Source organism: Oxyura jamaicensis, chromosome 7, assembly GCF_011077185.1.
Source record: "Oxyura jamaicensis isolate SHBP4307 breed ruddy duck chromosome 7, BPBGC_Ojam_1.0, whole genome shotgun sequence".
NCBI lineage: Eukaryota > Metazoa > Chordata > Aves > Anseriformes > Anatidae > Oxyura > Oxyura jamaicensis.
Window position 1 is genome coordinate 3,459,056 of NC_048899.1, and position 27,795 is coordinate 3,486,850.

At 49.3% G+C, this 27,795-nt stretch overlaps 1 long non-coding RNA gene across 1 annotated transcript in view; it reads right to left on the minus strand.

Moving 5' to 3' along the window:
- LOC118170277 overlaps positions 1–21,675 on the minus strand; it is a 46,681-nt gene extending 25,006 nt beyond the window's left edge. Inside the window, exon 1 of the long non-coding RNA XR_004752619.1 lies at positions 21,604–21,675. This is a non-coding gene — a long non-coding RNA (uncharacterized LOC118170277). The remainder of the gene's footprint in view (positions 1–21,603) is intronic.
- Positions 21,676–27,795: the final 6,120 nt, after the last annotated feature.

Genomic DNA, 27,795 nt, shown 5'->3' on the forward strand with positions numbered 1-27,795 from the left:
GACAATTATTTCAAAAGGGAGAAAATGCTCTTTTAGGCACGTGTAAAGGGAGAACTGCATTAGGGACTGAATGTGGTGGCAGGGATGAGTTCTTGGAAGGAAGAGGCTGCAAAGCAGCTTTGATTCTCTGCTAATCACTTTTCTCAAAATTGCCTCCATACTCTCGAAATTGCACGCTGAATTTTTCAAAATCTGGGGAAAACAAGAGGTCGCAGAGGAGGTTGTTCACTATGAATGCCCATTCTCGTCCCTACACAAAGGTAAGGGTGCGGGGAGGAAAGGGAAGCTGTCACCTTACATCCTTGTTTGTTTATGCAGTGGGTCTTTTTGTGTTGTTGTTGTTTAGTATATACATATAACTCTACTGACGCTTAACATTGCACTAAAAGTTTGCTTCCTTCAACTTGTATTTAAAATCACAAATTATAGTGGAAGTAAAAGCTACCGCAGAAATACCATTGTGAAATGATTCACAGACAGTGCTCCGTAGGGGCGGTATCTGACCAGTAAATCACACTGGAAATTAGTTGATAAGAGCTTATTGTAGGCAAGTACTGTTAAGAGTTAAGCTCTCAAGTATATGGCATCGTGTAGGAGATACTGTTGGCAAGGAAAATCATGGCGTAACTCGTGCAGCTATATTTTTATTTTGTATTAACTACAATGGATTTCCAGCGTTTTTACTTGTAACTAATGACAAATATGACAAATAAAAGCATAACGTGAAACACAGCCATGTCAGTCTTTGGGAGAAGCAGTGCAAGGAGCCTGCAGAGATTGAATTCAAAGGCCAAGCCTTTATGACAGGTGTCCCACTGTACCCATTCTGTTTTCCTTCTCCTCCTCCGCTGCTATTTAGCGATGCAAACACCGGCACTCAGGCTTTGCTTCCCGGACCCTTATCACATCTCCAACACCTCTGAACACGGCCAGGCAGCTCCCCAAACCGGCCAGCTCCTCCTGCACTCTTTTTGGACTGCAGCGTGCTTCTAATGCTTGAAATAGTCCTGAAAGCATATTTGTACTGAACTGCGTGTTCTGCTCACTGCACTCCCAGACACACCCGGTCTGTTTGTCCTGCTGAGCTGCAGTTCAGACGCTGCCCCGGACACGCTTTGTCCAGGTTTACAGATGCTGACATAAATCACAGGCGCGGTGATTTAAGAGCATTACAATGCTATCCAGCAAAATAGAAAACACAGGTACTAAGCACCGTATTGAGTTAACCCATGTACCCACTTCAGGATACACTACCCACACAGTGAGCATTTGCAGAACTAAACTTTTTTCCATCAGAACTTTACAAGTGCGAGCAGGTCTTTAGCCCTAACAAGAGGAAAACTTGCTTTGCAAGAGGGAAAGACAATGACTCAATTCACAAATGTCTGCTTTTGTGCTCCCTTATACACCAGAGTGAGCAGCTCAGGCTCCTTAGATGTCCTCCAGTCTGTTCCTTCCCCTCTCCTTCCCTTCTCGAGTCCCAACCGAAAAGATTAGCCTGCAAAACTTGCTGCTGCAGGGTGAAGAATGGCTGTGGCAGCGTTCGTAGCCTTTCAGAGCATCTCAAATATGCGCCTGGACCTTGTCATGCTGGCAGGTGTCAAGTACATGCAGGGGTACGCCACACTGGTGGTGACAGGTTTGTTCACGTAACTGCTTCTTAAAAAGCTGCTGGTTCACCCTCCTTGCCACGGTAACTGCGGATCCTCGCAATGCCAGCCATGCAGCTGACATTTCTGTCCGCTTCATGGGGGAATGACAAAGAGCATCCTGCTGCCCCCCAAACTGCTCCGGGCAAAGGCACAGAGAGTGGCTTTCGGCAGCACTTCACTGCCAAATTACAGTGAAAACCCTCGCCTGACTGAAACATGTTTGATGATTAAAGAAATAAAGGAAAGGGACAAAGAAAAGGACCAGGGGCTGAAATAGACCCGTATACCCTTCAGTGCAACAAGAGCTGTTTGTTGTTACAGGCTGCAGTGCCAGAGGGGTGCTGACTGACGCCTCACGAGCAAAGCACCAAGCGAGGATCTGACCCCTTGCTGCCGGTGACTGCACACCACGGAGCGTGCATAGCTCAGGTTTGTAACAACAGAACCGAGCCTGCAGATACAAAACTCGCACGGGGAGCCCCTGAGACAGGCACGCCGGCCCTGGGTGCCATGAGGAAGATGTCAGGCAGCTTTCTCACACGCAAAGAGCACCAGCAGCAGAGCAAAGCCAAAGTTTGGCCCCGGTGAGGGCTTTGCCTAGGCAACAAAACAACAGGCAGGGCGCGGGTGCAGCTGCCAGCGCAGCCGGGAGGTGCTGACTCAGCACGCAAGCATCCTCCACCGCCTGGTTCACCGCCCTCACTTTCCCAAATAAATGGGAAAAAAAAAGGCCAGCAGCCACTTTCCACTGCTTGAAACTGCCTGTTGCGGGGGTTTGCTTTCACAAACCACCTTAAAGCCAGCACCAAGGCCAACCTGGGTGCACAAAGACGTTTTAAGCAGCACCTTTGCAGCTTTCGGTGGTGGCTGACCCCTCCTGCCCTCCTTCTGATCAATTCGCCTTTCTTCCCTTCCTCTTTTCCTCCCGAGCCGCATGCCTGAGCCTGAGGTGTGCACTAATTGAAGCGAGGGGCTCTCCCTAACCTCGTGCTGATAACCGAAGTCAGCTCCAACTTCCCCTACGCGGTTATCCCCTTCCACGCAGCGCGCTGCTGGAACAGAATAAATCTGCTTTGGGTTAAGCTCGAGATGGTTATTTATTTTTCTCTCAGATCACAGATTAATATCAGTGCGTGACCACTGGCACTAACCTCTTTTTCCATGGCAACACTAGAGAGAACATAAACTATGAGTCATAATTTCTCTCCGGAGGACTTTTTTGCAATTATGATCATTCCACAGTTCCTAAAACATATTAGCTGATACACAGCTCTAGTAGAACAGCTTTGATTTTCCTTCGTTTGAAGACACAGGCAGAAAGAGGAGACTCCCATTATTTTCCCTTTTCCAGGCTGATCTAAACACCACACGAAGCACAGTGCATTCGTTACTCATTACAGCCGGGTGGCTCCTAAAGCCTCCACAGCAATGTTTCCCTTCTAAGAGGGGGAAGAAGTTTCCTTGCTTTCGCTAACCGTAAATGATACTGACCTCCTGACAAGGAATTCGTGTCCTCCCCACCGGTTTGCAAACTGGGGGTCTGGCAGCTGGAACCAAGCCCAGCGGGACACCCTGCTACGATGGGCAGCTGCACGGCGGCACGAGCATCGCCGCTCTGCCCATCGAGGGCGTTCAGCCCTCCCATGGTTCTCCTCCCACCGAGCACTGCTGCGGTACACAGCCCAAAGCGAACTACAGCTCGCTCAGAAACGATCCCATTCTCTTTCCTTCCTTCAGTGGAAACCTGTCTGGGGAGCAACTTAACCACACAGCTCCCTGGGACAGCCCAAGAGATGATCACAGCAGATCACCGCCAGGGATTTCCACAGCTGTCTCCCACGGTTCCCCTGCAATGCAATCTGCTGCAGGCTGGCGCGTAGCTCCCACGCAACCCACGGCGTCTGTTGCACGAGAGGATTGGGAAAGAAGATGAGCAAAAGCAAGGACACCCAGCAGGTCCGGAGAAAGAAACAACCACCTTCGTATTTCCGAACGCGGGGAACAGAAGGTCGCTGTAACACCCTCTGCCATCGACTCCACCTCTTGGCCTGAAGTTACCAAACCCCAGACTGTGTTACACTCACGTATGGAAGACAACAGCAGACAGGAGCGCCAGAGGCGTACAGACCCGCACGGTGCCCACACCTACTTACACTCCGTAAAGTGCAAGCCTCGCCTCCTCCAGGAGCAGTCCCTGTGCGGGCCGAACCCGGAGCACGGTGAGACGCAGCAGGAGAGCCAGGACAGCAGGCAGGGACCTCTGGTGGTGGCAGGACCCAACCCCACGGCTCAGAGCAGGTCTCTCAGGGCTGCGGCCAGACGGGTTCTGAACTCCAAGGATCAACTCTGCAGCCCTTCTGGGCAACTCGTACTTCTTGTAGAGGTGCGGGTGACGCCAACAGTGCTGGATGCTGAAAGCGTGCAAGAAACTTTGTTTTAGGAACAAAGAGCACGCAGGGGATGCTGACACCACAGCCCATGTGCCCATACCTCATTTAGATCAAGTGCTAGGTGCAGCCTAACTGCATAAACGCAACGCTCCGTGCAAGCAGATTTGTCTTACTTCTCAGCTCCTTAGCTCCCGCTGTCCTACGCCATTCATTTAAAGCGAGCTTCAGCATCTTTTCAGCACGCTGCCAGCTACGGTTATGTATAGCCTTACATTTCTTGTTCCTTCTGACATGCCTGTGGGCAAATGAGCCCCACGAGGGTGACAACATGAGCTGCATTACCCAGCTGCCTGGTCCTCGAATCATTACCGCTCCACACAGCACCGAGAGAACCATGGGAAAGGGGATGGCGAGAACGTCTGGCTAGCAGTAAACAAATTACAAAAGCACACAAGTTGTCTGTATTTGCAGAGTCAATTGCTGTTTCCCCGCCATCACGGGGAAAGCTGTACGCACTTTGTTACCTCTTACAAACAACTCTCATTTTCCTACCGTGTTTACCGTTTTTCTGTCGGTGACTGGTGGCGAGTGAAAGTCATCGAGCAGGTTACGACTGCGCACGCCAAGAGGCGGCAGGCTGTGTAAGACCTGTGTAAACAGGCCCTATGTGTATTTGAGAAGAGGGGATTTTCTGCTTGCGAGCTCTTTGGAAGAACGGCAACGTCCTCTGCAAGCTGCTGCACACCAAGAAGAGACACTGCCAGGGTGCACCGAAACCAGACAAAGACCTCAAAGCAAAGGATGGGGTAGAATTAAGAGGCAGCAACAAAAGCAGGAAACCAAAGGAAAATGAGAGTTAGTACGGCCTAAGGTTCAAAAGGATGGAAAAGGGAGTAAGAAAAGTAAGAAGACTGGGAGATAGCTGCAGTGCGACATCACCAGTGAGAGGAGAGCCCAGCAGTTATTCTCACCCTCCTTCCCAAGCAGCCAGCACTGCAGCACTGGGGAAGGAAACAATTCTGGGCCAAATCCTGCTCATGCTGCAACACCACGGATTTGCCATGCCCGTTTGCTTCCACAAAGGCTTGCAGGGAGGGGTGGCGGGGCCAGACACTGGTCACAGGAGGACGCGGTGTCCTCTTGGCCAGGCAGCCACCTAAACCCCACTGAGTGCGCATTTCCCATTGCAGTGGGATTTCCTTGCAGTTGCAAGCAGGTTTGGAAAGAAAGCCCAGCTCTGCTCCCTCCCCCCGCCTCACTCCCTTGCTTTGCCAAGAAGTCTGCTATATTAAGAGACGAGCAACCACGCTGGGCCACTTCTGCCTCATGTTTGGCCTCCCTTGGGAGTTGCTCCATTCCTACACATCTGCTGAGAAACAACCAACCCGTTCTGCCCGGCTCTCCTCGCTTCCTTTTGCCAGTCGTGCCTTTTTTGGTCCCTTCTCACGGCGCGGGCCAGGCGCTGCGGGGAGGTAGGTGGGCACGGTATTTATTCAGCATCCATCCTGAAAAACTGAACAAATTCAGGCAGTCTGCATTCATGAGCAGTGACAGTAGTCAAAATCGGTGCTGGCGGTAGGAGGTGAATTAGGTCCCAATGTTTTTAGAGAAAACCAGGGGTAGGAGATCTTGAGTTGGTGGTTCTTGGTCGTGTAGCAGTTACTCAGGTAGCAGTTCTAATAGCAATCGCTTTGCATCACAGACGTTTCACTTGGCAAGGACTTTGCAGAAGCCCTTCACAAGCCTTTCACAAGCTGCCTTGCACAATACTTCTCAGGCCGAGGCAGCGGTCGTGCTGAGGCAGACACAAGCTCACCCTGCCCGTGCTTCCAGCCAACTGGAGGACACGGTGAGAGTCAGACACCACCCGAGAAAGTGCACCACGTCTTGTAGTAGCTGGAGCTGGGTGCTGCATCCATACGACGCCTGGTCAGCCCAAAATGGGTGGGGTGAGATTGTCTCTGTTCGGTGACTCAGCCAGGGTGTTTGTCTGCACGAGCAATGTAGGGGGGTCAAACCTATCCCAAGCAGCAGCACAAAATCAGATCTGCAAACGCTATTTAAAAAAGAAAGAAACGGAAAAGAAAGAAAAAGAAAATCTCTCAAACTGCATTACACATAGTAAATACTGAAGGTGGAGAAAAAAATTGCCTACTTGGAACTTATCTGATTTGCTCGTTATAACAGCAAGTGCGGCAAAATTCCTCTCTGATGCACCCTTACAGGAGCAAACGGAAAGAGTACTTGGCTCTATAAATCTTCATCACCACACTACTGTGCAGTGCTCAGTGTCTGCTCTCGTTTTCTTTGTACCATGCTTCAGCGTGAGAGCACAGAAAGGATCAGCTATCCTCCACAGTGCTTTTCTTTGGGTGGAAATCCTCCAGGCAAGGTGGCATGAAATATACCTGGGGACTCAGCAGCAAAGTGCACGTGGGCCCCTCCACGACACGGGGACCTGTGTCACCGCCGGCACCACGTGCAGAACTCACGGCCAGATCTGCCACCAGCAGCATTCCCCTGCCATGGCTCTGCTGCCCAGGTGACAACAGGCTTGGGGTGAAAGAAGCAGTAAGACGTGTACCTGACGTTCCTGAGATCCACAGAGCTCAAGGAGTTCGCACAGAATAATGCTTTGTGTAGGTGAGGACAAGTTATAGACGGTTTCCATGTCCCCACCACAATGGAGATATTTTAGCCTGCAAGATCATGCATTATTCAAGAAGCTCTGCATTCTTCCCTCAATAGAATTTTCACTCAACTATGGAGCTGGCCAAGCACTGCCAAAAAGCGTTAGCAGAAAAACTTATTTAACAGGAAACAGAGTTTCCTCTCCTCCACCTAACGCACCCCAGCAAGTTCCAGCCACCGTGCTTCCTTCCAGCACTTCACTCGACAAAGCACACGGCGAGCCTGGGGACGTTCAGCAGCAGCAGCATTACGAGTTGTTATTGTTCTTACACCAGTGGCTAAGTCTCACCCTTAGCAAGAAGTGCTCCTCTCTCCTCCTGACGGCCACAGATCTCTTTTGCACAATCGTCCTCTTTAGAAACCACTGTGATTTTCACGTTCAGCTTTGTGTGCTGCGTGAATACTGCCTGGTGAGGAAAAGCCTTCTACATTTAATATATATTGCAGCTTCATTCTTCACTGGATTTAGCACAGGAAATGTTTGTTGTTGTTCCTTCCCCATCCTGCTTTGCTGCTGTGCCTGCTGCCTTCCAAGCTTCTTGCTTTTCTGTCCCGATTCCATCCACCACCGTTACCACCACGACTGGCATTATCAGGTTGATTTTCACCAAGCTTCCACTAACCCACGTTAACCTTTGCAGCCACCTAACTCTAAGTTTGGTGGGTTTTTTTTGGTAGCTTTGTAGTTGTTGGAGGGTTTTTTTTGGAGGGGAGCAAAGGGAAGGGTGGTCCTGACATCCATCCGCAGCGACATCTCAGAGTCACTTCCTCCACCATCCACTTAGTGACATCTACACCAGCAGTACACAAACCAGCCTGTAAGAGACCTTTCCCCGGGTCCTCTGCGAGACGTTTCCTTGGGTTCAAGGCAAAGCAGCCAGCTCCCGTTCGGAGGAGCAGGCTACACAATATCTTAACTCCGGCTCGAACGCTTCCTGTTTGCCTGCGTGGAGGGCTGCCTCAAATATTAGCTTTGGGATTTGATAAGGGCCACGTTAAACAAACACCGATGCCTGTATCAAACGCGGGCTGGCAGCCAGCCAGGGGAGCAGAGCGCTGCCTACAAGTTGAGCATTGCTATTCAAGCAGTGGTATTTTCTCCTACAGCCTGCTTTTTTTTTTTTTTCCCCAGCAATGCATAAACGCATCTAATAGAGTAGCTTACAGGGAGCTTTCAATCACCCCCTGGTTCATGGCAAATGAGACGTCTCTTATGCCAGCTCAGCGGCACGCTGCACTCCATCCTCCCCCCCAAAAAACTCCAGGACTTCAGGTCTGAGGCACCATTTTGTTGCTCCATTATCATGCGGTGATGAAAGAAACAACATTTTAATTGTTTTCCACCCACGGGATAATGAATTCTTCCTCTCCCTAAAACAAGGAGGCAGCAAAAGGAGGAACAACACAAATGCTCATTTTCTCTTCCAGTCAACAATTAAAATGCTTGTCAGAAATGTGACAACTGGTAAAATCAACGTAAGGTTTGGTAATAGCTTGACACCTTCAATTTTGCAAAAACTCTTACCTAGTACTCTCCACTAATCGGCTTTAGCAAAGCCGAACTGATGCTTGAAATTAACAGTGCTTCCTGTGGGTTATGCTGCTTTCCAGCACAAACTAGACTAGCAAAAAATCTCCGTGGTTTAGGAAGAGATTCTGAAGTAGATCTACAGTAACTCACAGGGAGCCTCTTCTCATTAATAACAAAAAAATAATAAAATAAAACAGAAAGGGGGGGCTAGGAAAAAAAGATCATGCTCGACAGAAAACAAGGAGTTTTCACAGGCACCTACCAACTTCCTTACCCTGCACCATGCTGCTAGATCTTCTGATACATGGTGAATATCTGACTCCTTACATTTTTCACACCTGTTTTTAACCTCAGTATTTTCCCAAACCAGAGGTACAAGGTAAAAATGGCAAACTTTGCCACTCAGGTGTGCAGTGCTTTCATAGCCTGGCTTACCAGATCCTGTTCCCAGGGATCAGCCTTCTGCTGCTCAGAGCCTGAAGTAAGACGATGAAATAAGTTACATCGCTCGTGCCAGCCATAAATACCAGCAGTTCTGCCGCTCATTCAGAAGCTAATATATTTTTCCATAAACCTTGAGAAAAATACCAAAGTTGAGCCTGTCCCTGAGGAACTCTCCTCTTTCATCTCAGGCTCGCTCGTAATCGGTTCCCTGCACGACGCAACTCTCAGCCCTAACTGTGACTCTCAGATGCTGCCACAATAAAGTGCAAATAGTGGAAACAAGCAGGTTTTCCCCCAGAGGACTGCTTCCAGGCACCTGTCTCACAGCGATAAGCAGCCATCCAAACAGAGACGCAGACCCTGTTATCCTCAGAATATTTCATACGTTCCCAAACCTCGTGAGAGGTGGAGGAGAAGACTCCTCTCTTGAGGACATCACCTCCAAAAAAGAAAACGCTGAAATTGGGCTGAGATGTGGGCAGCTTGCTCGCACGCTGCATGCCATAGACGTAGCGTGGCTCAACAGCGTGGGCTGCACACCCGCACCGCTATCTACGCGTGGCAGAGAAGGGTCGTTGCTCAAGTGGGTCACCTCTCTGAGAGCAGAAAAAAAATAGTTCGGAACCTAAGCTAGCAAGAAAAAAAAGGAGGGGTGGCGTCTTTTTCCAGGGCAGGCAAGCATCCATTAGAAAGCTGCTTCCAAAGGCTTAGGATGGACTGTTCGGGGGCACCCAGCAGTGAAATGAGCTGGTACCCAGTGGTATCCACTGGCACCCAGCAGGTGAATGAGCCCTGAGCACCCGCAGCAGGCCTTGCTCCACAAGCAGGTGAATACGCTCCCCACGTGCAGAACAACACCCAGCTGTAGCTCCTGTCTGGTGCAATCGCCCAGGAAGTAAGATTTATTTGGTCTAAGGGTGAAGGAGCTCTGTTCCCACAGGAGAGCTTCACACCCTATTCAAACTAAATAGGCTGAATACATTTTCTGCAGCACTATAAAGCCCTGTCAGCAGCTGCCTCGAGGAGATCCATGGCTCCTCTGGGTGGTTTCCTTCCCACGTGACGATGGTGACCAGCTGGTGGCGGACATCCCGGCTCCAGCAGAACACCTACCCAGAGCCTTATGCCACCGAAGCAACAGGTTTCTTGGGGGAAGTCACCAGTTGCACTCAGGCATCTGGATCCCACGTGGCCCAACTCAGCTTCTGGCTCCAGGGTTTTGCCTCCAGCCCCCAGGGAGTGTGGGCTCAGCCCTCAAAACACAGACACAAAGGCAAAAATATCAATTACCTTGAACAGGCCCAGTAAAAACAGATCATCGCAAAGCTCCAAGTTACCAAAGAGTATGAAGTCCCCTTATACCGGAGCAGAAGTACTATCCTACCGGCCAGCGTTATTTTACTATGTAGTATTACTGCTTTCCTAGCTGGATGTGTCCAACAGACCCCAAGCAGCAGATAAGAAACGCCAGCAAAATCAAAGCACAGAAAAGCAAGGCAGCAGCTGAGGGGACGGACCAAGGGGGCCAAGCCAAGCCAGGCGCAGTTTCAAACTTTAAATGTCCTTAAACCCATTTTAGCAACAACAGGGACATTATAAGGTGTGAGCTGGGAGGGGAGGAAGGGTGAGCTTCCCTCCCTCAGCTTAGAGGGGAATTTCTGTGTATCATTGCTCGCAAGGATGTTTACATCGGCTTTCCAGCAAACCGTCAGAGCAGTATTAAAACCTAAAACTAAGGCTGTGGGAGTGATCTGTCACTCAGAGACATGCCTGATGTGTAAATCTCCCCCTGGAACTAGCACAAGTACAACCAGGAGAGTTTCCCTGTCCTGGAATGAGCGTGCCATGCAGTGCCAACGTAAGGAGTGCCACCAACGCCGCACAGACGAGGCCCGCGGGATTGTGCTTTAGGGTAAGAAGGCAGCTCCCATCAGGGACACCAGCCAAACACACCGTGGAAATGAAGCTGTGCAAAATGGAAGCGGGCCCTAACAGAGACCCAGGAATGTCATGCGATCGTGGGCTTCCCCGACTCAGACAACACCGGGGTCTGATCAGGCAGCGGGATCTCCCACCAGATGACGGTAAAATCGACATTTATGGGTACTCAACATTTTTCTGACTCTGACAACATGCTGGTGGGTCTCCTGTGAGCTGGAGGTCACCGAACAGTCCGAGCACTGAAGAAGACTGCATTAGTCCTGTATCCCACAGAAGCATCTCCTACAGCGAGACCATCAGCCCTCGTTTCTAGCAGGACCAGGGACAAACGCCCCAAAATCGATGCCCCCAAGCTGTGAGGTGGTGTTGTAGGAAGGGGAAGCAGCTAGCTGCCTCCAACAGGACTGCGGAGCAATTAGAGCACTTTAAAATTAAGTGTGTTTTATGTTACCTAGCTTCTCTTCCCTCAAGACCTTCTTTCCATCTAATAAAGTATTGCTTGTTAAACCAATTGATTCATGTTTGCAAGTGAGGAAAATTAGCTTCTCAGGCCCCAGGTAGCGTGGTGTAATTTTCCTAAACTTCCAGGTGGGAGCTCCAAGCAGCACCTGACCAGCAATCCCTCTCAACTGGGGCTGGGTCCGTGCAGCTGCCAGCCAAATCCTGGCAGAGGCTTCTCCTGTCGGTGACACGAGGAGAACACCCGGCCGCCAGCACTCCGGGACACCAGCTAAGACAGGAGAATCCTTTAACAGACACTGGTATTTTTTGTGTCTGCCCAGAAGGCCGGACACAGATCAGTGTTACCTCAGGTGGCTTTGTTCTAGCTGGAGACCGGCATCCCGCAAATACACCCGGCAGAAATCGGGCGTGTGGACGTTGAGACGTGGCACTCAGGTGGTGGTGCTCCCTGGGGCCGGCTGCCAGAGCTTCCCACGGGGCCTGTTACTCATCGCCGCCGCCGGCACGTGGAAGGTTTCCACAGACCAAATGGCGTTAAGCAGCTGTCTGGAAGCACTCAGCAAATTGGTTGGAGGAGGGCAGAAAATCAGTTGCAGTGTTTGTTCTCCTTTTTGTGGAACTTCCAGGGTCCCGATTTTTTCCCTTCTCACAATAAGCTGAATAAAACAGGCCTGAACAAAACTGCCAAACCAAGACAAACTTGCAGGACCACTGTTAGAGCTCCAGCCATCCAGCCCACTTCCCGCTCCGTGCGGCCGAAACCAGCTTTATGCTGCGATGATCAAATTACTACAGTAGTACAAGAGCTAAGAGAAACATCCAGGGTGTTATTAAGCGTCAGTAGAAAATCTTACAGCACTTAAAGCATCCAGTTATTTTTACCTGGGGTGCTGGTGATTAACAAGCTGTGAATGTCAGATCCATCTGACTCGCCCTGAAAGCACAGGAGAGGGAACCACGGCACGGGTCCTTAGCACCACTGAAACAACACAGAAGAAAGAACTCTTATTAGTGCTGGCTCCACCGCCGCACGTCAGTTCGGCTGAAAGCCTGCCCTCTGACAGCACAGAGGTGACTCAAACGCCTCAGGAGATGGAGCAGCCAGCACTGCTCCGCAGCTTAGCTCGCCTTACACCTCACAAGATGAAACCCTGAGGAATCAGCATTCCTTGTACTCCTGCCATCCACGGGTGGTTTAATTCATAGCTCTGCCGCCTCCTCCCCACAAAAGAGCCGGAGCTTTATGAATAACAACCACGATACGGTGCCGAATGCCCGGCGTGCCTCGCTCGGTGCTAGCACCGGAGTGCGTCCAGGAAAAAGTGTGCAGTGAGGAATTGCCTTCCAGTGGAAAATACATATCCAGAAAGAATGCTACGCATTCCTCAAGCCTCCCATTAGCAGGCACAAAAAATCATGGGACAAAATCTCTTCTAGAGTTGTCCCAGGGCACTGCTCCCTCCCCGTTCCCCAGCCCGTACCCTCGGGCGGCCTGAGCAGCAGGCCCTGAGCCACCCGTCCTGCTGACCCGCGGGGAGCGAAGCCAGGCAGATAAGGAAGGAAGGAAGGAAGAGACTCTGGAGACTGGAATTTGTCGCGGAGCTATGAGTCACCGCTCGTCTATGCGGGACGCGCCGCAGCAGAGCCCAAGGACATGCTGAAACCCACCCTCGGCGTTTTTTCCTCCCTAGGTGGGGCTCGCTCCACAGGATTTCCCCTTCCTCGCGCAGATACACAAGGTCATTTGTAAACCAAGGCGACAGCCCGGCCACAACACCTCAGGGCAGCAGGTCTGGGACAAGCAGCACCCAGCTCTCGGGCCGGCAAGGCACAGCCCTCAGCACCTCCAAGCAGCCTGGGGTGAAGGCCCCGACTTACCATTTGGGACAGCGGCGATAAAAAGGGCTAAAAACAACCAGCACCCGTGCTGAGTGCCCGGGCCCCCTGGCCTTGCGGACTGGGACGGGACAGGCCGGGTGACGGGGGGCATCTTTAGCTAACGTGAACCATGACCCAGAGTGCAGAAGCTCTGTCCTCAGAGAGCAGCACCAGTGGCTCACTGCCAAACTGACAGGCTATTTTCCACGGTGATCTGTCTTGGGTGGCTTGAATGCTTTCACAGATAGCGTGGATGATGGAGGACATGCTTACTAATTCTGCAGGTGACAAAAGCTGTAAGGAAGTTTGAAGACAGGGCTAGAATGAACATGATCTTGACAAGTCAGAAGAACCAGCAGTCTTAAAAATGTAACCTGATTTGTACTCTGGTGAAGAAAAATGCAATGCTCTACACCTCGCCAGGTTAAGGCCTGTATGAAACAGGGCAGGGCAAGGCAGTGGTACAGGAACGCTGCTGGGACGGTGGCAAGGAGCTATAAAACGAATATGGATCAAAAATGTCCTCCTGCAGGCTTGCAACATAAAATGCAGCATTTATAACAAATCCCCATGGAGTAACAACAACAACCCCAGCCGTCTTTAGACCTCAGAAATTTAGAAATCTGTGGCCAACTGGAGAGAGCCAAGGGTCAAAGGAACAGTAAATAAATCTGTCGTAATTCTTTCAACCTTCCTGCACAAAGAGAAGATCAAAGAAAAGATTCCTAACTGTCATGTATGAGAAGGACTTTACAAAATGAGGAAGGGATAATCTAGATATTATCTCCCAAAACGAAGGGGAAGAAGTAATGAGGTGATATGTCAGCAGGGAGAGAACATCAGAAGGGGATGCTTCCTAGCAGCAGCCACCAGGAAGCACCAGCGGGATTGCTGGGGGGGCTGAAGAGCATCCATCGCCAGACACAGCTAGGAGCAGGACGGACAGATCCCTGCCAAGGATGACGTACCGGTAGCTGGACGAGGTGGTGGGACTCAACCCTCTGGAGAACTTCTGCTACACCAAGCCATAAGTTCAGTGGCAGGGATGGGAGGCAGCATGGTCCTGAGCCAGCCTGCCCCCAAGCTGCCATCAAGCATCCACTCAGCTATTTGTACGGAAGAGCATATTTGGAGAGGTCAAAGAGCCCTCAAAGCAACGCTGCTTCAAAATACCTGCCTTCCTCCCAGGGCTGTAAGCAAGCTCTGCGTTGGAAACTTAAGAACAGAGTTAAGTCTCCAACTGGAAACGTGAAATAACGTACTCCGACTCAAAGAGTTTATGGGAATCCAGTGAAAACTTCCTGAAGAGGCTGCCTCAGATCAGGCCATTCAGTCCCCACACAGCAGCCTAAATCGGTGGCCTCGTTCCCAGACACCCACTGAGCGCTCAGCAGCTCCTGGAGAGCTGACGAGGAGCCCGTGACTGCCTGTCACGTCTGAGAGCTCAGGCCACTTTGGCTCTGAAACGTGGACCTGAAAGCAATTTTCTGTGCAATTTTTCACAGTCCTAATCCTGGTGCTTTGTGAACACTTTCCCTTTCTAGGCCAGTATTTTCTTTGTAATGTGAAAATAAATATTTCACATGAAAGCAATGCTAAAGCTCCAACTTCGGAAATCTTCAATGGGTGCAGAACTTCAGGCTGAGAACTACAGAACTGTGAAGATTTTACCATATCAAACAGGGTTTGCACTCCCACATCCCCTCCTGCATTAAGAATTACATCCTGACTCGCATTATAATCACATTTGGGCCCCAGCCCTGCTTGGGAAATCTCATGGCTGCGGGCAGGGACGTATCTTCCCAAGCACAGCACCCATCCCCAGCTAAGCCACGTGCAATCATTAATGCCGCAGCCAAGAAGCTGAGCCCTCACCTTGTGAACGTCCCTGTTACTGCATCTGGAGTTCTGGCAAAATCAATTGATTTGGGGTAAGTTTTGAACTGGCACCACAGCCAGAGCAACAAGCACATGGCGCTGACCAAAACCAACTCAAATGGAAGGAAGAGCTCCCGCCCGCTTTAGGAGCTGCTGCATTACCAGTTGGCTTCCTTTCATTTGCTGCATTCATCTGGAGTGGTGGCTTTTATTTATTTTAAATGGTTCCAATTCAAGTTCCTTCCCTTGACCCTGTCCTTTTTCATTTTCACAAGCAGTACAGACAGTTAAATGAGATTTATGGGGAACAACAAGTCTGCGGAGAATAAGAGCCCTTACCTGAGCCAAGCTGCTTAACTCTTGCCTATCTAAAATGAAGCACCAGTGAACCGCTGATCCAGGTACAGTATTTTAAAGACATATTTCTTCACAAAGTTTTATTTTGCACTTGTTCGTGCTGTCTTCTACTTTCGCCACCTGCAAATTCAAAATATCCCAACGATATCCTTGAACCAAGCCCGGAACGCGAAGCATTGCCAACAAGTACCTGCTGGGTCCACTTCAGTTAAACGCAAAGATCAGCAGCATCTGCTGCCTCAGTAATTTTCTCTTCATCATTATTAAATGTGAGATTTTCCTACGTTCACATTCAAAACCTGACAATGAGGGAAAAGAAAAAGTCTCTTTCCCCTTCCCACAAATGAGTCACCCTGTCACGCAGCGGCTACAGATTTGGAAGCCATTTCGCACTCTCGCATGCGACACCCCCAGTTTCTCAGCGGAAAACCAATTTCTCAGCAGAAAACCATCACCTTGCAGTCCCGGCTGCTTAATCGGAGTGACCGGGAGGCAGCATCCCCACGACGGCCCTGCGATGTGGCCAGCCCCCGCGCTCAAGCCATCCTGCGTACTGCTGACACTGCCCGCCTCTGCAGCGTCTGAGGAGGCAGCGACACCCCGGTCCCATCCCTCTCGATGTATTTTATCAGATTCTGAAAACAAATCAGCAGCTGAAAATAAAGCACGAGCTGAATCGCCGTCAGCAGCATGCACCTGAGGCAGCCAGAGCTGAAGAGCTGAGGGTGCAGCAGTTCTGCAGGAGGTTGACAACGTTGATGTTATTTTGGGGTAGAATTGCATGTGTTTCAAGAAGTGTCCGAATGCTCTGTCTCTCACCGAGGAAACCCCTGTTACGGTCAATTATTTTGTACACGGGGTTCAAAGAAAGAACTGGCAGTGGGGTGCTCTTGATAGGATTTGGCTGTAGTTCACTGTGAGGAAACCCAAGGTGATTTTCTCCCCCAGCCGCTCCAGTCAGCGATGTTCCAAACAACATAGGCAACGTGAATCACGAGTTTCCAACTCTTCATGAAGTGACCAGGAGAGACGCTTGCCTTTATGCTCAGAAGCAAGCCCAAAATACAGATCACAGCCACGAAGGAGATGCTGGGAGCAAAGGGTGAGGACAGCTGATGGATGGATGCACCCACAGGATGCACCGCTGCCGCCTTGAACATCCTCTGTCAGCCACAGGAGGGCAAAGTGAGCCTGGCCGAGCTGCACAAGCCCGATGAAAGGAGACAAACCCAGCAGGCAGGATCACAAGTGGCAAAGGAGAGAAGGGTTTTCCATAAAGCAGCATCTCCCCAGCCATCAGCGAGCATCCAGGCGTGTCTGCTGATCATGTCTGCATGTGTGAAGACCTAAACAGGTCGAGAAGACACACACACACAATATTATTATTTTTTTTTCTTAGAAAGATAAGGCAGACCTTTGCTGCAGGACCTGTGGGAAATAAAGGGTGTTCATTTCATTAATTTTTCATCCTAGCTTGGAGCTGTTATAGATGGGGTTTGCTTTCTTCCCCTCTTGGACACCTCCTCTTTTCTCATTATGATAAAGTCAAAAATACATATTTTCGTTTGCTCTTTGCATGTTCATGTCACCTGAAGGGGAAACGACCCCAACACACAGATGCTGAAGATGTGACCAGAAGAAGACAGCTTGGAAGAGACTGCCTCCACCTCCACACACCTCAACAGCCATGCTCAAAGCAGTTTGGCTAAAAATCCTAATCCCCCAGTCTAAGAAAAAAAAAAAAAAATCAAATGTAAAAATCCTACAAGACGAAAAGACTCAGAATCAAATACACAAGGCTTTTCACAGGGAGGTGTATCCTAAAGAAACAAAACCAGGGGAAAAAACCACCTTAACCATAAAAGCCAGCTGCGAATAGTTCCAGTGGCACACCAGAATTATCACTCTGCTTTCCTCAAAAACAAACCATGACCTCCGAAGCCAAAAAGCTTCATGTCATATATCTTTGCCCCGCAGTTTTCCAGCCGGTAGCATCTCCTTGTTGATCGCCCTCATGCTTTCAGGCCCGTTTTAGTTAATGAAAGCAGTCTCTCATCATCAGAAGACTGGAAGCTTAAGGAAAATACCGCCACAAGGCACCCAGTAAAGAGCTGGGCTGGACTGCGGAGCGCAGAGACCCTTGCAGATAGAGGCCGTGTGTTGTACCCGTGCCACTCGCCTGTTTATGCGGGAAGCTCCTGCCTGGCTGCCTGCCTCGGGTGGCAGGCAGTTGAGTTTTCCATCTGAGAACTGAATTTGCAATTTCCAGGTGTATTTCAAAAGGAATTTGAAAGATCCCCTGCTTGTCATCAGGTATTTCAGTCCCCTCACTCAGCTCAGAGCTGAACAACCGAGACATTAAAGGGAAAGCCCATGCGTCAACAGCAGAAAAGAGGAAGATGTTCCGAGCAGACCTGAGGAAAAGGCAGCTTATGATTAAGTCATGAAATTGTAATTAGGGGAGCAGGAGAGCTGGAATAGCCGAGCAGATAGACGCTGTCTTTGAGGCTTCCCCCTCGGGAAGGGAAGAGGCTCTGCTGTAAAGGCTCGCAGAAACTGTGTCAGAACCCTGCCAACTTCCAGTGCTCCGAGAAGAGGCTGAAGCAGGGGTCGGAAAGAAATTCGTGCCACCGACTTCTTTGGGAAATGGCAGAGGTAGAGACAAGAGGAGCCAGCAGTGGGCGAGCTCAGGGGCACACAGGCTCGGGGGGGATGCTGCAAGGGAGACTCTGGGAATGTCTCCGAAGACAGCGAGCGGCGCTGGGGGTTAGCAAATACTGGGACGAGGAGGAAGTCAAAGAGCAGCTCTGCGCCAGGCCGCTTGGAGGAACATCAGGATCTGTTCCTCAAACGTGCATGGGGAAGAGATAAGAGGAATATCTGAAAAAAGGCATTTTTGCTGTTTCGAGGTCTTGCAGGTTTTCAGGGGGAGGAAGGTGCTGCTTTTGAGGACCGCTTGAGCAAATGCACTATTTGCATGTGGTTAGGTGTTGCTGCTAGGTGGACGTATTTGCCATTTTGAGCTTAATCAGTCACTAAGGCACCTGGAGACTTACTGAGATTTGAAAAATTTGGTATATAAAAGCTGGAGGAGAGACCTCACTGCGACCTCCCCAAACTTCGGGCAAGTAATGAAGTATTCTGAATAAACTAGCATCGATTGTCTGGGCAGGCAGCGGTAATTAAAACAGTAAAAATTAATAACAGAAAGGTCTGCGAATATCAAGACTCACAATAAAAGCCTAAATTTTTCCTGAGTAAATTAGACAGAGGAAATGAGGCGCATTCCTCTCTAACACTGATTTACTAGGGCTGCTCTTTGCGTTTTTGCCATTGCCATTAAAGTAATGGCTTTGATTGACAGGATCTCATTTTTAATTAGCCAGATCAACCAAGGCACAACATCAGCGTTTCTGAAAGCATCTGAAAAAGCAGCCTACTTCTGCAAGAAAAGCTTATTTCCATGTGAAGATGAAAGCTTCCAGACAGCAGCCGTACATTTCTCTCTGCCATTTCACAAGGCAGACTCAAAAACATCAGGCAGTACCACACCATCAGGCTGACCCACGGCGATAACACGTAACCGGTCCTGCTTCTCACAGGTCTTTCTTCCTTAATCCTGTCCAGCAACAGCCCTTAACAGCAGGATAACCATGTTAATCAAGGATTATTACGACGGATCTCAGCGCAGCACTTTCACCGTTTCACCACAGAATGCCCCCGTCCCCTGACCCCGCGCAGAGAGCAGTGCCCCATGGCGTGTGGGCAGAGCCTGGGGATGAAGACAGGGTCTGCCCCTCTGCTGCGCCATCTGCCAGCGGCCTTGGGCAGGCAACAACCCCAGCAAAGTCTCCACGCAGCAGAAAAGCTGCCTAAACCCCGTTATCTCCTCTCCTTGCATCTCCGGTTGCATTCTTGCTGCCCGAGACATGGTTAACCAGGCAGCGTGCTCCTGAAGCACAGGGCTTTTCCCAGAGACCTTTCAGCTTGGAGATGCCCTGCTTTCAATTCACCTGCTCAGGAGAGCAGGCAGCAGGGCTGCAGGGAGCACGGGCAGGCGCACACCCTCTGGGTTTTGCAGGTCAGTGCTATATGGGGGGACTGAACCTCCCGGCTTGGTGCCTAACAGACACTGAAGCAGGCAGCAGCAAAATTGGCACTGCGCTGGAAACACATCCGCTATTTCTACTCCCCAACCAGATGTTTCCATTTTGATTAGAACAGTCCAGAAGATTTTTTTTGGTTTGTTTCTACATGAAACAGACACGGTTAAAAACCTTGAAAGCTGCCACAAAGAGAAATCATTGTTCCCCAGACAGCTGCAAGCGGTCTGCCAGCTCCCGAGCAGGGAAACAAACCCTTGTAGAAACCGTTCCTGCATACAGACTGCACGGCTTGCGCTTCCCCTCCTGGGCTTCACGGCCTCCCAGCATCAAACACCGCACGGCCTGAGCGTGCTGAGCCGCTCTTGGGTGGACTGGCAGACAGCTCTCCGTAGGGAGATATTGCAAAGAGAGGGCTGGACCACATCGTTCCATCGAAGGTCCGATTCCACGACCCCACCATTAACACTATGGCAGAGCTCCACTGGCGGAGGAGGTCCTGATAGCCTCCTGCTCGTGCAAACCACCAGCTCTGCCTCCTTGATTTACACCAGACTTCCCAGACCCGCCACACAACCCATCTGCAGACCTTACAGGACACTTGCACAGCCTGATCGGCAGTCGTGCAATTCCACACCGAGTCTGCAAAGCTCTGCTGGAGCTCCCAGCTTTGTTTTCGATGTCCTCATTTATTTTTTTAAGCTCTAAATGACAAACTAGGGGCTACGTTCACTTCTGCCCCACCTCAGCAAGGTTTCCACCTGCCGCCATAAGCACTTAATGCCGTGCTGAGGATGGAGACCAGCAGTCTCTTTGCCTCCTCCCCGCTGCAGGTTTGTTCCTCCAGGAGCTCATTTGGGCTAGCCGAGCTCCCAGATCTCGCCTTCAGGAGCTGGCAAGGCTGGGGCAGCCCCCGCTGTGTTTGTGGTTCAGCTTTTCCCTACAGCTGGCAGGGCACCGAGCTTTCGCCTCCCGGATCCCACTATCTGTACTGCAACCCTGGAGCAAGAAGCTCCAGATCCCCACGAGCCGCAGCAAACTTGCACCATCTATCGACGTGCCCGAGCCAGTGCTTCAGGGCGAGGAGCAGCACAGCATCTCAGCAGAGCCCCTTCAGAGCAGAGCACATCGCGTTTCAGAGAGCCCCAGGTCTTCTCCAGAGCATGGACCCCGCTGTAATGCCCCGAGCCTCCTGCGGTGGGCATCGTCCATCTGCTTTGTGCCGTGACAATCTGAACGCGCAGGCTTCAGCACTACCGGTGCACATTGGGCTCCTCCTCCTGCAGCGCTACGTGCTCGCCTGGGAAAGCTGGTCTTATTCCCATTCCCCCCTTCTGCCTAACCCATGCTCCACTTTCCACCAGCTCTGATTATTTGTTTTCCCATGAATCAAATCCAGGCAATGGTGTCAGCATTTTCAGGCTATGCCCAGATGCCCGTGACTCTCCGGGATGCATTTAATTTTCTTCATAAAAGCAACACAAGGAATGAGAAGCAGAAAGTGCTACTGCATGAACACCCAACTCTTCCGTTCAGCCCCCCGTCTTCCCCAACCGTACCGACAACATCCTGCAGCGCGTGCAGGGGGAAGACTTGTAGGGGGGACTTCCTTCAGAAGGGGAAGGCTCAGCTGAAAGGAGGAATTAAATTAAGGGGGTGCTAGCGTTCAGAAATGCTTCAGCGGCTTCATGTGAGCTGCCTCAAGCACAGAAATTCTACTTTTGAGGGCATTTTGACACCTGGCAATTAGGCGGAGCTTTCCTCCCTAACTGAAGTAACAAAAAAATCCATCATCCACTGGAAAAACACGTAGGTTTTGGAAAGTTTTGGAAAACCGAGGGGCTTAATATTTTTTTCTCTAGCAGTTTTCAAAGACAGAGGGTGACGTCCACTTTTACAATGGAGCGGGCTCAAGTAAGCAGATAAATAAATGAAAAGCTGTTTCAGCCTCACCGGCCTGATCTGCTGTGTTAGGAATCCATCAAATCTTCGCAACAGCCCAAGCCGCTTACCTGCATGTTATATGCTTACACCCAGGGCACATTACTCAGCACCTGGAAGAGAAATTGGTGGCATCCAGAGACCAATTTATTTCTTTTTGCAAAGGCTTCTGCTCCGTAGCAGCTTTGATGCTGTTTCACCTAGCGCAGCACCTTCCAGGTGCCAGCCATCTCCAAGCACGGGCAAGAAACCCGTGCCAAGAAAGCAGAGCAGTTATTTCTTCTACACTTCTAAACAAGCACACCTTGCTTTTTCAACACATCCACAAATATTACCCGGTTCGCCAAATGCCGCTTGAGCTGTACAGCTTGAGAGGTCTCCAACATATGAGGTAGCGTAATCCATTTTCATCCAGCTCTTCGGTATCTGGAAATACATCTCTGTGTGTGTGTATATATATTATTATAATATATATAACACCAATTGTTTAAAGAACAACCTACTAGAAAACAGAATTATGAATGCCTCTTGCATGTAACTTGCCCAGGCCGTTCCTTGACTGTGAAAAGGGAAGCAGCAAAGAGCACCAGCAACCCCCAAAGTGCTTCCTCACGAGAACCAGATTCTCATCTTTATTATAATACTATTTCTTTCCAAAAATTATGGATGAGACAAGCCTTTTGATATTCAGTAACCTGTTTATGGGAAATGACTTTACACAAAACATCAAATGAGTTGACAGCAAATTGAATTTAAAATATGATTTTTTTAAATGCTCATGAAATTCATATTGCTTTAAATATGAATTAGCAGCAGTGCCAGAAGGGATGAATGCATTTCACTACCCGGCTGCAGATAATTTAACTGTACAGGTTTACCTCCATACCCTGTATTCACTCTACTTTCCCATTAAGTGGGGAAGGAGACTTTTGGGGTACTTTTGCTTGCTTCACACACATCTCAAGGCAGTGTTGTGCATCCCGGTCAGACTTCAGACCTAATAATTACATTCCTCCTACAAAAATTCTTCCCACAGCTTTAAGAGAGTCAATATCCTTTATTTTCTGCCCCTAAGAGAGCTGGGCTTTTAAAGATTTGCTGCCTGCCACCCTGAAGTGAAGCTGAAGCGATGCATGCAAATGATTTTGAAAGGTCTCTGTGCCCCGATGAGGAAACAGGCTCGGCTTCAGGATCTCACCAGCATTACCGAATTCACACAGGGAATAGTAACGCGCATTTGATGGTTCATACTAATCTGATAGTCACCTTAATAATCATACGCCTGCAGGTTAACGGGCTCAGATAAGATTACATCCAAAATTGCACTTAAAAACTCGATTTGGAGCTTTTCCCTTTGCTCTGCGGGCACGCAGCCCCTGGACTTCCCACCTTTGCCGTGGGAGCAGGTCATGAGCAGCCAGCAGGACCAAGCAAGACGCAACCTTGGTGATCTCCAAAAACAGGCAGAAACCACATATTTGAGACGGTGTCCTCGAAATCCAGATACCCGCATAGCCCTGCCTGCTACAGAGGCATCAGCTCGTGTTTCAGCCCACCGACAGAACGCTAAAAGCCCCGGCAAAGTGCCACAGATGTACAGAATTTAAGAGCGCTCCAGCAGAGAGTGACAATGAAAATAAAGCTCTCTGCATAAAATCAGCTTTGTGTGTTTTTCCACCCTCTATCAAATTACGGCATCCCAAAATTATGTTAAGAGAAGCCCTGCCGAAAATGTTGAGTTTCTGTATTTCATCAGCTATCCGAGATGACTCAGGATTACAAGTACTGAAATAAAATGAACATCCTGTTCCAGTTTCTTAACTACATTCTCTCCCTCAAATAGCATCAACAAGTGACTCAGTACAATGTCATAACAAACAGTACTTCTGTTACAGCAGCGTACTTGGCAAAAAGCAGCTCTCTCAAATAAATCAGCCGCATTTTACTGTAGTTGCTAATCAGAAGATCTTCACCCTGTCTTGGAAGGAAAAAGTATATGTAGTGTAGAACAAGCAGATGGAGAGTAAACAATGTTATTTTCATAAGCAAGTGGGAAAACTATTTGTCTGCGTTTGGATGAACCAATAACTGATGTTTACGACTACATTCGGCTTCAAACTGTACCACCATGCTCTTTGATCTCACAGAGACCAAACAAGGGACATCCTTTTCTCTTTCAGATTTCAGCTGAAGGGGCCCAAGTGCTAATGCCACCCAGGCGAGGGATAAATTGCTTACAGCACAGCAGCACCAGCCGACATCACCACAACATCCAGTTCCTGGTGAAACTCTGGATGAAAGGAGGGAGCACTTTGAGAACCCATTCATTCCAGCAGACACAAAAAAAAAATCTCAGGAAAAATAAGTTCCTTCTCAGCTGTAGCTAACTCAGTATTTAGGTGTAGCTGTACTAATTAGTTACAATCCAGAGGTTGCACAGGGTAAGTAGCAAGCAAGGCAAAACAACGTTCTGCTTTTCAACACGAGCATTTGTTGCAATTTCCTCCAAGTGGAGCATGCTCTATGAGAACTACGGCTTCAAACAAAACAGCAATTGCAATTCTTTCCTGAATCTGAATACGGTTCCTGAAACCCACCTGGCTTCTGCTCTGGCCACCCTCCTCCTGAGCCCAGGCCACTGCTTTGAAGCTCGGGTTTTAACACAGCGGGAGCCCAGCGAGGAGGGCGGCTGTCGTAGCATCTCACACGAGACCTGGGCAACCAGCAATCACAGGGTTTGGGATTTCATCACAATACAAACCTAGAAGTACCAGCAGTGCAAAAACACGGAGCTGAGGTTTGAAGGTTTGGGGGAATGGAGTTGCTTTCATTATTTTAAGCAGTGACCTCTCCTGCATGCCAGCAGAAAGCAGCTTCCTCCCCAGCCCCTTAGCTTTGCAATCGATGTTATATCTATTGTCATCTCACGGCAGTTCAGGCATTCACACGGATAAGTATTTTGCTTTCAGCCCCCTCTTTCCAACTTAAGAAAGTTGTGCTCTTTTAAATAGTGACTTCTATTGCTATAGAAACCGTATAACTACTTAGCTTGCAATCCAGCAGGTCAGAATACTTCTGGTCATCCTAAACATACTCAGTCCTGCTGCGCAGATACAACCATGCCAAAGCAAAGGCAGTACTTGCAGGATGCCTTCTTTAAATCACACAGAAGTTGGCTGCTTTGTCTCAGAAGAATTATTTGCACAAAGCGTAACAGACTTCTTGCTGCAGAAACATAATGAACGTACCCCAACGGGTTTTAGAACGCTTATTGCACGATGATGCTACCAAAATTAGGAATTTTCTTAAGACACTGAGGAAAGGCAGATGCATGGAAATAAACGTATTGTTCTTTTGTAAAACTAAACATTTCTCTGCTGAAGAGAAAGGAATGTTTCTAATGTAGATATATCTTGAAAAGGGCAGGTTTTGTTTGTTCTCTTACCCACCAATGCTGTAGTCTCCCAACAGCCCCTTGCTTCAGATTCAGGCTCTGTCCTGTTTCCACATTTTGTTTGGGACCCAAAATAAGAAATCCAAAATGCCCCAGCCCTGCTAATCCAGCTAGGAAGGGCAGCGTGAGCAGGAACACGAGGCTGCAACGTGTCCAGACACCACACACCAAAGGCAGTATGGCAGCAATCTCTCTGTCATTAGCTAAAGTTGCTGCTCAAACTCCAGATATTTACTTCGGCTGGTGAAGGCCAGACGTCCAGCTTCTTGATAGGGCCAGTGTTTGAAGCCATGCCAGGCAGAGGTTGGATTTGAGGTCCACCAGCGCAAAGCCGTGTTTGTTAGCCCCCGCCTGACTGCCCACCTCTGCCTCAGAGCAGGAGGGAGGCCCTGCTCTGCAGTGAGTCTCCTTTAACAGTTGTTTCTGCCGCTGCTGACGGGATTAAAAGGGAAAAAAAAAAAAAAATCAAACTGAGATTAGCTGCAATAATAATTAAATCTGACCTTCCAGCAGTTAAGCAAGACATCCTGCCTTTTGAAAGGGCCATCCCCAAAGGCGCAAGGGACAGTTTTGACGCTCTCCTGCTGAGTTATTCTTCACCCGTTTGCAGGCCTGCAATTCAACATGCTTTATAAATCACCACCTCAAAGCAAGACCGAAACGACCAAACCCAGTCACATTTCCCAATTGCAAGACTTCTCAGTTCTTCAAAGAGCAGAAAGGTATCTGTTTCTGTGGTAGGGGGAGAGCATCATTAGCTTTCTCAAATACCAACCACTCCTATCCTCGCACGGAGACCAAAATCTAGATGCTAGAGATTACCGCGAGAGACAAAACTTAGCTGCTCTGCATTTCATTACTTTATAGCTCAGCACCTCCCTCCCTCTCCAGCACTTCCCTCAAAACCTGCTGTCTCAATGGGTGTTGCCCAACAAAGCCAGGCTGGTGGCCGAAGCACCGGCCACCACCTTGCCAGTGCCTCTCTCCACAAGTTTTGGCATTCAGAAACACCGCCATCTTGATATTTAGTTGTTTTTTAGCCATTTTCCCTACATCTCAGTATCATGTTGAAATTGGCTTTACTAGGCACGTGTACAGCAGAGCTGTAGGGAAAGCAGTTGGTTGATTCAGAAGAGCATGGCCCTTGTAGCATCGCCCTCTTGGATTTTCTTGGAGCACAAAACAAAACAATTTCTATCACTTTTTCTACCACATCATTAGTTTTATTTCCAAATCCATATTCTAGGGAAGAAGTCTCAGTATCTTGTCTGCATTAGACTATAGATGTTGCAGCACAGAAGGAGTGACATGATCTCCTGTATTAGGAGAAGAAACACGAGGGCAGGATTACAATGCCGCTCCCAACCCAGAACCACAAAGACATTACCACCCCTGCCAAGTGCACACTTTGTCACTGAAATAATAGCTCCTGCAGGCCAGCATTAGACCAAATTGACCGCCTATCAATAGAGACAGCATCCACCTAGAGTTGTCATGGCTTTTTTGTTTTATCTCATGGAGAAGGAAAGCAGGAAGGAACTAGTAAGGAGGTGCACAACTTGGATAAGGGTATTTTCCCTGTCCCCACCGCTGAAGGCAGGGTAAGGTCAGGATTCAGGAGCCCAGTTTTGGCAACCTGCATCAGTAACACAAGGAAGCTTGTCAGACAAGCCACAGAGCAAGGCTGGAGGCAAAGAAGCCAGAATTCATCTGTAAGCCTACTGCAGCTGCAGATGTGAGAGCTAAAGGATATGAAGGAAGAAAGGGAGGTGGCTGGCAATATTGCCCTGCGGAAACGATGTGTACCAGACACAGCTGCTTCAGCAACCTCCCTCTGCTAGAATCAAGTACTGCTGTGCAGACAGCCTGAACAGCAAACCCTGCCAGGGCCACAAAGCCAACCAACGAGCCCTTACCCTATCCTCATCCCTGAAGGTGCCTAAAGAAAAAGGGATAAAGACATTTACACACCGTTGCCACCACCAGTTCTCGTTTGGCATCCCGCAGGCCAGCTCCCAGCACCAGGCATGGCGGTGGCACTCGAAAGAAACCTGCTTCCACCAAGGGCGGACCTGCCACGTGTCAGAGAGGCAGCTCTACCCGTAACCCCGCAGAATTATTTACCAAGCAGTTTGCTAAATTATACAAAGGGAATAATTTGCAATGTAATGGTGTGTTTGCATTCTGAATATCTGATTTCCTGTTCAACAAATAACCTAAACACTCCCAACCAAATGAAACGTAGACAAGACTTAAAACATTTGAGGAAAAGCACTCATCCAGAAAATTAAGGTCAACATGGAACAGATGGTGCCTCTGAAAAATGTGTCTTCAACATTTATCTTTATGCAAAATAAAAATCTTTTAAAAACCTCTGGCTGTTTGGCGACAGTTGGACTTGAAATATTGAATCTTGCACTCCACGGATAATAAAGAAGCACTAAAAAATTACTTCAAAATACTAAATCTAAATAAAATTCTCTCAAATACTGCGCAATAGGATTTTTGTGGGCATGTAAATACGTATCAATAAAAGACAGATTCAATCGCTTCTGTAACCACTATAAATATTGCAAGTGCTCTCCACATTTCCATAAATATGACCCACAACTCCCAAGTGAAAAGCTTTTTCATTTGCAGCCGTCAGGAAAAAAACATTCCTTTCTTCTTTATCAAAGTCTTCTCGAAGGCCGAGCTTGAAGCCCGGTGCCCGGGGAGTCGTGAACAACTTGTCACGAGGATGCACGAAATGCCTTCCCGAGCCCCAGAGGGCTCCGGCGTCGGGGCAGCGCTGCTGGAGGGCACGCAATGTCACACATACCTCAGGAGAAAACAGCGGGGCTCCACTTCCCAAGGCGATCGGCTCCAGGGCAGATGTGATGGGCAGCAGACTGGGGGATCCAGGCGGGCATGATGGCTTGGAGGCCGCTCGAAGCAGCCATGCCCCGGCAGCCCTGTGAGGGAGGAGGGGGCGCAGCCGGCAGCAGCAGGCCATTTGCATCGGGCGTCACTGCCATCTTGCAGCCCCTCTCTGAGGTGATCCACGCCAGGGCAGGCGCGTTCTTACAGGCCT